The sequence below is a fragment of the Meles meles genome, unplaced genomic scaffold (assembly GCF_922984935.1).
Source record: "Meles meles unplaced genomic scaffold, mMelMel3.1 paternal haplotype, whole genome shotgun sequence".
NCBI classification, from domain to species: domain Eukaryota; kingdom Metazoa; phylum Chordata; class Mammalia; order Carnivora; family Mustelidae; genus Meles; species Meles meles.
The window spans coordinates 156,334-163,947 of NW_025721186.1; positions in this window are offsets into that span (position 1 = coordinate 156,334).

The window sequence follows — 7,614 nt, forward strand, 5'->3', positions numbered from 1 at the left end:
TTTCATCCATTTCAAGTAAATTTTGGAAGTGGTGTAAGATAGGGCTCCAATTTAATTCTTCTCCATATGAATAATCAGTTTTCCCAGAACCCTTTAGTGAAGAGACTGTCCTTTGCCCATGAGTATTCTTGATTTCCTTGTCAAATATTGATCATATATGCATATGTTTATTTCTAAGCTCTTGAATGTGTCTGTCTTTATGCCAATATCATACCATTTTGACTACAATACCTTAATAACAATGTTTGAAATCAGGAAGTGTGATACCTCCAGTTTTGTTCTTCCTTAGGATTGCATGAGGTATGTTGGGGGGTAGATTCCACTCTAAATTTAGAATTGTTTTTTTCTGTTTCTGTTATAATTTCATTGGAATTTTTATAGGTATTGCATTAATTTTATAGATGGATACAGGCAGTATGGACATTTTAATAGGAATTCTTCTAATACATGAACTAAGAATTTATTGGTTTTGATGCTATTGGAAGTGGGACTGTTTTATTTCTTTTTCACATAGTTCAGTCTTAGTGTATAGAAATGCAACTAAATTTTGTATATTTTTGTGTATCCTGCTACTTTAGTGAATTTGTTTAGTAGTTGAATTGGATTTTACTGCAGCCCTTAGGATTTTCTATATATAAGATCATATCATCTGCAAACAGAAATAGTTTTACTTCTTCTTTTCCATTTTGGATGACTTTTATTTCTTTTTTTTTTTTTTTTACCTAATTCCTTAGCCAGGACTTACAGTACTATGTTGAATAGGAGTGATGAGAATAGGAATCCTTGTCTTGTACCTGATGTTAGAGGGAAAACTTTCAGACTTTCACTGTTGAAAATGATGTGAGCTATAGTAAGGCTCACCCAGCATAAAGCACACGATCCATTTCATTGTCAATCCCCACAATATCCTCCCCCTTTGCTCTTGTCACTTTCCCAGGGATTCTACCTGTTAGCATCCTAATCAGGCTTTGTTACAAGCACTCAAAACCTGATCTGCAACAGCCTGAGATCTGCTTGCTTTGCAAAATGGCATACTATGGTCTCCAACTTATCATTCTGCTCTCTGACCCTGTCAGTCCTGAAAATAATGGAGGAATGGACAGCTGCATATCCTTCTCTAACTTCAGCTTTTCTCTCAGCTTTCTAACTTGAGCTTTAGCCTTTAGTTGGGCATCAGCAGCTAGCCAAATTGCCCATAGTAAAGGTCAGCCCATTCCACAGCCATTTGTTTCTTTTCTTTACCACAGTGCAGTTTATAAAACAACCTCATTAAACAATTCAGCATTTTTAGGAAGTTCCTGTACTCACACAATGATCCACCAGCATCTAACATATGAGCCACTCTCCCCACAAAGAGGTTGATGGCCAACTCAGGATCTCCCCTGCAGATGTCTCTTTCCCAAGGCCTATTTTTCAGTCTCCTGACTGGCTCACCAATTAGCTCACAAACTGGCCCCACAAACAGAGAGCCAGAGGAGACAGAAGAAAGAAGCGGACCACTTCAGAAGGTAGGTGGTGGTTTTAATAAGCAAGGGAACTCACTTACAAGGCTTGCCTTGGGTGGCCACAAGACAAGTAAATCTCCAAACGCACCTGCCTATGTAAAAGTTCATATAGAGGCTTTAATCTTGAGTCCCGTCATGTGTACTGTCCAGGTATTCTCAACACCACATTGGTATCTCAAGGCTTTGTTTTAGGGTGCTTGCAGCATGGGAAAGGCAAGCAAAAAGCACATTGCAAGCACAGGGAAGGGAGTAAAGAGCCTCCAATTGCCTGAGTCCAGCTTAAGGGCCAACTAATAGTTGTGTCCTCTCAATGGCCTCCTTCAACAAACACTAAGGCTTTAAACTTTGATGGAGTCCACTTTATCTACTTTTTTTGTTTTGTCACTTGTGATTTTAATGTCATGTTAAAAAAACAATTACTTAGCCCAAGATCACATAAATCTGTTTTCTTTCAAGAGTTTCATAGTTTTAGCTCTTATATTATTGACACAAATTACATCTTTATACATTATAACTGTGTAATTATTACTCCAAGCAGCTGTTTATTTTTTGGTTTTATGATATGTTTAATGGTTTACTGGCTCTTGTTGCTGAGCTATCAGAACCTACTTAGAAGACATGGCATGTAAATTTAATACTGTTCTTGAGCAGAGAACAACTTGCACTTAGAGTATGGTCAGGCAGTGCAGCTAGAAGATGGAACTACATTTATTCACCATAACTCCAAAGGTAAAATAATTGTGGAAATACAAATAAAATAAGAGAGAAGAGTTTGTGGGAAAAATAAGACCTGCCTTTACTTGTGCTGTTGTCTTTTAAATCAGATAAGAAGAATTACCCCCCAAAAAATGCAATTACATCTTTCACCTTTTCCTTTGTAGTTACACTTACCAGTGCTCTTTGTTTCCTTGTACACATCTAGGTTACTATCTATTGTCTTTCTATTCCACCCTGAAAGATTCTCTTTAGTATTTGCTATAGAGCAAGTCAGCTAGCAACAAATTCTCTTCATCTGTGTTTATTTGGAAATATCTTGATTCCTCGATTTTTGAAAGATAGTTTTGCTGAATATAGACTTCTTGGTTGACATTCTTTATCTTTCAGTACTTTAAATATGTCACCCACTTCTTTCTGGCCTTCATGGTTTCTAATGAGAAGTAGCTATTAATCTTACTAAGGATCCATTGCACATAAGTAATTTTCTACTTGCTGCTTTCCAGTTCTCTCTTGAATTTGGCTATCAACAACTCATCTACAATGTGTCTAGGTATGGATCTCTTTGTGTTTATATTACTTAGGGTTTGTAGATCTTCTTGCTTGTGTAGATTGATATTTTCCACCAAATTTGGAAATTTTTCTTCAAATAATCTCTGCTACTTTCTCTCCTCTCTTTCTGGAACTCCCATTATGCATACACTAGTACATCTGATGTTGTCCCATAGATCTCTGAAGCTCTGTTCCTTGTTCTTGATACTTTTCATTCTCTGTTCCTCAGACTGGATAATCTCAATTGACCTGTCTTCAACTTGGTTGACTCATTCTTCTGACTGCTGAAATCTTCTCTTACCCCTCTCTAATGACTTTTTATTTTATTTTAGTCACTGGGCTATTTAACTCTAGAATTTCTATTTAGCTTGTTTTTTGTAATTTCTATCTCTTTAATTATAATCTCTATATAGCAAGACATTTTTCTCATACTTTTCCCTAGTTTTTAGGTACAGCTTCCTTTAGTTCTTTACACATCTTTAAATAAGCTGACTTGAAGTTTTTGTCTAAAAGGTCTGCATCTGGCCATCCTCTGGGACTGTTTCTATTGACTGTTGCTCCCCTTACATATGGTCTTTATTTTACTGTTTCTTTACATGTCTCATAATTATTTTTAAAAACTGTACATTTTAAATAACATAATGTGGCAACTCTGGATTTCATTCACATTTTTTGTTTTTGTTGCTGCTGCTGTTTTAATGACTTTCCTGGACTAATTATGTAAAGTCTGTATCCTTGCATACAATTACTAAAGTACCTGCTTAGTGTTCAGCTAATGTTTGGACAAATATTTTCTTAAATGCCTTGAATCAAAGTCTCCCCTTTGGTAAGAGGGTGTGTGTGTGTGTGTGTGCCTTCAATGTTTTGGCACTTCAAAACTCTGTTTTATCCTTCAGTTCCTACTCATTCATATCATCAAGTTGCGCCAAGTGAGAGCAAAGCCCATAGCCTTATACATGTTTGGACTTTGAGATCCCCAGAAATATATCAGAGCTTTAAAAAGGCCCCTTAAAAAATCTTATTTTCCATATTTTTCTTTTAAAGTCTTAGGCCAACTCCTTGTTTCTCCAACTAGTACCACAGACTCAAGCACCCGAAATGTTTAAAGCAATTGCTGCTGATCATTCTATATAAACTCCCTGAAGTTGGTTTTTTCCCACTGAGAAGCTCTAAGTCAGGTCAAATAGAAGTCCAATGTGCTATCCATTGTGCTACGGAGCCAGGCTCTAAGTCAGGGCAAATAAAGACAAGTCCTTTGAATAGGGCTTTCCATATTGCTACCAGACAGGTCAAATAGTGAAAATTATCTAATCTAATAGGGCTTTGGGGGCAGCTCTAAATCTACTCTTCCCCTTAGCTGCCTGCTAAGTTTCTGGTTTCACAGTTATAATGGTCCTGTGACTACTGACTTTCTAGGCTACTCTGGATCTGGGGAGAAGGGCATACAAGGAGGACAAGTCAAAATACCACAGAAATTATTGTTACTGAGATCGATCCATTTTTTTCTTTCTGCAAGTCTTTGGTTAATTTCTAGAGTTCTGAAATATGTTGACTTTGGCCATTTTTGCCAGTGTTCTTCATTGCTTTTGTGAAGAAGTGAGGTTTCAAAGGTCCTCACCCTGCCATTTCAAAAATGGCCCTCAAGGAGTGCATGGATGGTTTAATCGGTTAAGTGTCTGACTTTTGATTTCATTTAGGTCATGATCTTAAGGTCATGAGATTAAGCCCCACATTGGGGTTGGGGGGGAGGGCTCTATGCTCAGCAGGGAGTCTGCTTGAGATTCTCCCTCTCCCTCTCCCACTGCCCCTCCCCACACCGTGGTCTCTAGCAAATAAATAAATAAATATTTTTTTAAAGATTTGGAGAGGGAGATCCTCTCCAAAGCTATGTTTCTGAATTATGTTTAATAGTGAATTAACTTAATAGAGAACAAGGAAGTATTTTAAAGTAATTCATTTTTCAATGAAGACAGCAGAATTCATGCATCCAAATTAGCATTATTTTATGCAAAAATCATCAACTCACAATCTTAGAAGTAGCATTATTCTATGGTGGCTCACATACTTAAACATATTTTTATTTGATTTTACTTATCATGAGATAAAAAATTATTTAATATTTTAATAATGGCTGATCAGCAAACTTTAGGAAAAAATTTAACTGAACAAAGTCTAATTTAAAAGGCATTTGATCAGGCTGATTACATAATCTTTTTTTAAAGATTTTATTAGGACACCTGGGTGGCTTAGTCATGAAGCGTCTGCCTTCAGCTCAGGTCCTGATCCCAGGGCCCTGGTCCCACATTGGTTTCCTGTTCATCAGGAAGAATACTTCCCCTTCTCCCACTCCCCCTGATTGTGTTCCCTCTCTTGCTATGTCTTTCTTTGTCAAAGAAATAAAATCTTTTTTAAAAATAAAATACTTCATTTATTTATTTGAGAGAGAGAGAGAAAGTGAGTGCAAGAGAGAGCGCAAGCTAAGGGGAAAGGAAGAGGGAGAGGGAGAAGCATACTCCCTGCTGAGGAGGGAGCCCAAGGCAGGGCTCTATCCCAGGACTCTGGAATCATTACCTGAGGTGAAGGCAGATACTTAACTGAATGAGCTGCACAGGCACCCCATATAATCCTGTTTTTAATCCAAACGAAATGGTAACTATAAAGTAATAAAAGTAATATTTGTGTTTGGATCAAAATCTAGTCATGAAAACCTCATTCCAAAAAAGTAACTTCCCTCAAAAATGTGATAACATTGGAATAAGTTTATAGCATTCTCAGTGGGCACTTTTGGCTTAACAAGTTCTAGAGTGAGTGTTAAAAAATATCAATCTCAGAGCACCTGGTTGGCTCAGTCAGTTAAGTGTCTGCCTTGGTTTCAGCTCAGGTCATAATCTCAGGGTCTTGGGATCAAGCCCTGCACTGGGCTCCCCACTCAATGCAGTGTCCACTGGTCCCTTTCCCTCTGTCTCCCCCCACTCAACTCTCTCTCTCTGAAAATAAATAAAGTTTAAAAAAAAATCAATCTCATTACTTTATTTTCAAATTTTATGTGTATTAAAGGTCTTCTACAAACCACCTACATTCAAACTAGCCAAGTAAACTAAAAATTAGCAGAACACCTTTAGTGCCTTTTGAATTCCCTTCTTTCATTTCATTTGTACTTCTATTATAGTTCAGGACTTTACTGACTCAAACTACCATATTATTAGTAGCATATATATCTCTAATCTACAAACGCTTACAGAAAAATTATGCCACATGTTAGGAAAAATAAAAAAGAATTATATGCCATGACATCTCTTCTGGAAGATTTTATAAGCTGGCCAAGGTATGATGTAATTTTCACAATATATAACATAATTACCAAAAATATGATAAATACAGTAAATATTAGGAAATGAGAAGTGTAGAAATTGAAATGGTCTAGAAGTTTTAGGAAAGAATTCATGTAGGAAGTAAGGTTTAAATAGGCTTTAAAGAGTTATTAGAATTTAAAGTTTCACTTTTACTCATTACTTTAACCATGTATGCAGTAACTATTTAATGAATAAGTTGTTGAATAAATGCTGACTGGATGATTTTAGATGGATAGTCAGAAGAGAAAGCACTCCTGATAGGAAAAACAGAATGATCTAAGGAAAGAAGTAGGAATAAGCATGACACTTAAGAGAAGAGCAGACTTTAGCTTTACTGCAACAGATCTTATCTGGAAACTCTGGCATTGATTGCAAAGCTAGCTGAAGACCCTTCAAAATCATGTCGAAGCATCACATTTTTAAGATAAGGGAAGTGAGGGCTAGAGAATCATCTAAGGTCATTTAGCTAACAGAAATGTAAAAACGATCACTAGGTATATAAAAAGTTCCCAATACATCAGGCACTGAACTGGACACTTCCTCTCACAAAATAAAACTTTGACTTGGGTGTTATTACTATGACATCTAGTCTGCTGATATTTGCACAACTTCACACTGCAGAAATGAATAAAGGCTCAAACAGGCATCAAAAATGAAATATCCAAGGGAGATAGTCTAAGAAATTTTAAGTTTTCTTAAGTAACATTTGTTTTATAAAAAGAGGAAAAAGGAAAAAGAAAAAAAAGAAAAACCATTCTATATAAAATATAAAATTATGTTTGTACTCCCTGAATCACTTAAAATTAATTATGTGTGGGGGCACCTGGGTGGCTCAGTGGGTTAAGCCTCTGCCTTCAGCTCAGGTCATGATCTTAGGGTCCCGGGATCGAGTCCCACCTCAGGCTCTCTGCTCAGCGGGAAGCCTGCTTCCTCCTCTCTCTCTGCCTGCCTCTCTGCCTGCCTCTCTGCTTACTCATGATCTCTCTCTGTCAAATAAATAAATAAATCTTTAAAAAAAAATTAATTATGTGTGGCCTAAGAAAATCCCTTTTTAAAAATAATGTTTGTTTTTTACAAGGGTTCCTGGAGGTAGGAAATATACTTGCTTTTTGTGAATACCCCAAGATTTCATCAAACAGTATAATGCAAAATTCAATGCAAAATGATAACATATAGAATATGTTTTTGTGAGTAAGGCACACATTTATTATTCTAAGTAATAAATGAAGACATTCCCTTCTCCTAGAGACTAAGCTCCTAAGTCAGTTGAAAGAAACCAGCAGTAAACATCAATGGCTCTCATACCCACGAAGAACAAGCTGATTTCTCATGATGACTATATTCAACCTATGGCTAAAAAATGCTCTTTTTAATACCACTGAAATACAATGCTATGGAATGACTGTGGGCTTTAGGGCCAGAGAACCGTTAGTTCAAATCCCAGTTCTACCATTTACTAGTTGTACGGCATTTATATAATTCTTTAATTT